Here is a 3,403-nt window from a genome sequence, read left to right as displayed (position 1 = left end):
TACTATGAACAACCAAAGATAGCATTTGAAACTGGACATATGCTAACTACAAACAACCGAACAATCAAAAACTTTAAAAGAGGCATATGCTAGCTATAGCAGGTTTAACAGAAAGCAAAAATATGGATTCCCACTACTGTAGGATGCTGCTAACGCGACACTAGGATCAGAGACCCTTCGACGAAACTGTGTGCGATGGAATAATCGCAAATGGTGGTGTAAAAAGTGCAAAATGTTTGCGATGACGGATGCATCAAACACGCTTCAGATTTTAGTTGCGTGTGCGATGTAGGGCATACGTTTCAGTTCAATTAACTATTTGCGATGAGGAGGAACAAAAGAAACGGGCAGCCAGATGAAGGTGTGTGCGATATACAACATACGGTTCACCCGGATGAACTGTTTGTGATTAGGCAACACCAAAGAAACGGTCAGCCAGATCAAGGTGTGTGTGATATACGGCATGCGGTTCACTCGGATGAACTGTTTGTGTTGAGACAAGAGAACATAAACGGTTCAGTATAAAAAGATGTGTGTGATGCGCGGCAAACAGGTCTGTAATCAGAAATGTGTGCGAAGACGGATAATAATACAGACGATTGCTGCTAATAAGATGTGTGTGTTGTGCGATGGGATATCATACAGAACAAGAAGTAGATGACTAGACGATCGTTTCTCCTATTTTAGAATGCATGCAATTGTTTATTGAGGTGTGTGTGAATGATCTGTATAATCATTTATGTAATTGGATGTTTATTTGGGCCTATTCTAACAACACCCCTTAAGACCTTATTCTAACACCACCGGCCTTATTCTGCTAACACGTTAGTACAGGAAAACCACCTAACCGACCACCCACCCATCGATAAGCGAACTACATCTATCATAAAAGAAAACTCCCCCACCTAGCCGCCTCCTTCCTCCCACTCTGCCCCCACGACCCCCACCTTCCTCCCAAAGTCCCAATCCACCCCGACCTCCACTGCCTTCTACCGCCGGCCGGGACAGCCAAGGGCCGGGCCGCCGTCCGTGGATCTCCGCCGCCCTGCACTGCTTCTACTCCCTGCCTCGCGGAACCTTCTCCCCTCGCCCCCACCTCCCACCCCGGGCGCATCAAGCGCCGCCGCTGACCACCAGTAGCCGCGCGCGCCGCCCAGCCACCTCCAACCCCGGGTGAGCGCCGCCGCCGAACCACCAGTAGCCGGGTCAACCACCACGCCCAGCTTGGCTTCCTCCCCTGGTCGCCCGCCCCCCCACCCGGCCGAGCAAACCACCAGATCCATCGGGATCCTCATCTACTCCTGTGCCTGCCCCGCGATGGATCCGCATCCTCCGCTGCGGCTTCCCACGCCAGCGCGCCCTAGTGGTTGCCAGATCCGGGCATCTCCTTGTTCCCCAGGTCACTGCCCCGCCTCTTCTAACTTCTCCCATCGCGGTGATGACGAAGTCCACGCAGGGGCGTGGCTAAGGCCACCCTGCCCATGCAACTCCAACTACATCGACGGGAGATTGCACCTCATGGTGGACGACGACGAGTGCCACAACGTCCGTGTGCAGTGCACAACCGCTGCACTGCAGTCCACCTTCCCAAGTGCGCCACCGTGAGATCCACTGCTTGGGTGTCCCAAAAAAACCAGTGAGTAACACCCCACCCCCACCCCTCCGCTCCCGTCCCTAATCCAGACGGCTCTCACACTAGCCTCTCGCTATTGACAGGATCCGGCGCCACCGCGTGAGGAACGTCGTCGTGGTTTACATCAGTGTATCTTGGCTGCTTCACCATAGATGAAGGAGCCCCTGCGGCCAAAATGTTCACCGTCGCCGTTCGTAGATGCCTCTGTGTCCGTGTGCAGTTTGGTTAAATATACTCTTGTGTACCATGCCTTATCAAGTTTTTTTGCCTTTGTTGCAGAAGAATAAATCTGCTAAGGAAGTTCTGTTGGGGCAAGAAAAATCTACAGGAGGAAATGCTACCAAGGTAGTTGCGTTGCAGCACAACATGGTCTTCTGAATGTCATGTTTATAGAACTCATGCTTAGAAGATTGTCAAATTTTTTTGAAGAAAAAGAAGTCATGTGCTTCTGAATATCATGTTTACCGCAATCTAGCTTAGCAGATTAGTCTGAAAAACCTTTTAAGAGACAAAAAACTAGTAATGAGCTCCAATCGAACTTATGGTGATGTTCACAGGTTCGGTGTTGTTTGACTGAACTTGAACAATTAATACCAGTACCACAGGAGAGCCTGTACATTTTAATGTATCCCTAATTCTATGTGTATGCAATGCCGTGGGCTCCTCAACAGCGCCGGAGTGGACTGAGTGATAGGTCCAGGTTGGCGAGGGGACCCTCTGTGCAGCTCACTGAAGTTTGTTTTGCAGCTCGCTTGCTGGTACAGTGCATGGGCAACGCCTCCGTGCATTTCAAGCAATGTTCAGTGCATTTCATAAAAAAGTGCAGTTGGGTTGAACTTTGTGTGTGATTGTAATGTGGAGACAGAAAAAAGAATTATTTGTGTGGATTACTCAGTTTGTAAAAATCTTTTCTTTGTAAAAGCAGTGCGCTTGGTGAACTGAAGAAGTACATTTTTCAAACTATTGTAGTTCGTTGCTAAATTCTTTGTGGTTCGCTTTATAAAATCTATGTGGTTCACTATGCAAAAATAGAAAAATCACTACGCAAAATTAGAAAAATGCAGTACACTCGACCCATTCATTATCCTCTGTATGAAGTGCAATTTGTTTCGCGTTTCTCAAAATTCTTGCAGTGCGTTTGGTTCACGGATGTGGTTCACTTTTGAGAGTGATGCTGTTCACTTGTTCCCAACATGAAAATGCGAAAAAATTAGTGAAACAACAATAGTAATGCGGTTCACTTTGATATATGTCGCGGTTCACTCGCCCTTGTATCTGCGGTCCACTCACGTTGATAAAAAAAGTCGAAAAAGACAACAAAAACTCCTGCGAGAAAATTTATGTATAAATAAAAGAAATCATGAAGTTCGCTTGCCCATTTGATGCATTGCGGTTTTCAGTTTAAAAGCAGTGCGGTTTTCTTCCTTGTCTTAAAAAATTTACATCCCACAAAAAAGAAATCATGCAATCCGCTAGTCCGTCTAATGCAGTGCGGTTTTCAGTCTAAAAGCAGTGCGGTTTTCTTCCTTGTCTTCAAAAATTTACGTCCCACAAAAAAGAAACCATGCAGTTCTCTTACCCGTCTGATGCAGTGCGGTTTTTGTCTGATGCAGTGCGGTTTTCAGTCGGATGAAGTACGCATATCGATTTGGGTGTTGCGCAAATCAGAGTATCCGCATTTCAGTAAATTGGAAATTTCTCTTAAACCGTAAAGAATTAGAGAGAGTGTTCTACATGAAAAAGTTGTGCCTCGTTGATATCTTTCCAACG

At 47.0% G+C, this 3,403-nt stretch overlaps 1 long non-coding RNA gene across 1 annotated transcript; it reads left to right on the top strand.

Moving 5' to 3' along the window:
- Positions 1–879: 879 nt before the first annotated feature.
- LOC123099894 (uncharacterized) lies at positions 880–2,261 on the top strand. Its single transcript, XR_006448289.1, has 2 exons — positions 880–1,636; positions 1,717–2,261. It is a non-coding gene; the product is annotated as an uncharacterized lncRNA (long non-coding RNA).
- The last annotated feature ends 1,142 nt before the right edge of the window (positions 2,262–3,403 follow it).

Source organism: Triticum aestivum, chromosome 4D (genome assembly GCF_018294505.1).
Source record: "Triticum aestivum cultivar Chinese Spring chromosome 4D, IWGSC CS RefSeq v2.1, whole genome shotgun sequence".
NCBI lineage: Eukaryota > Viridiplantae > Streptophyta > Magnoliopsida > Poales > Poaceae > Triticum > Triticum aestivum.
This window is presented reverse-complemented; position numbering and strand designations above follow the sequence as displayed.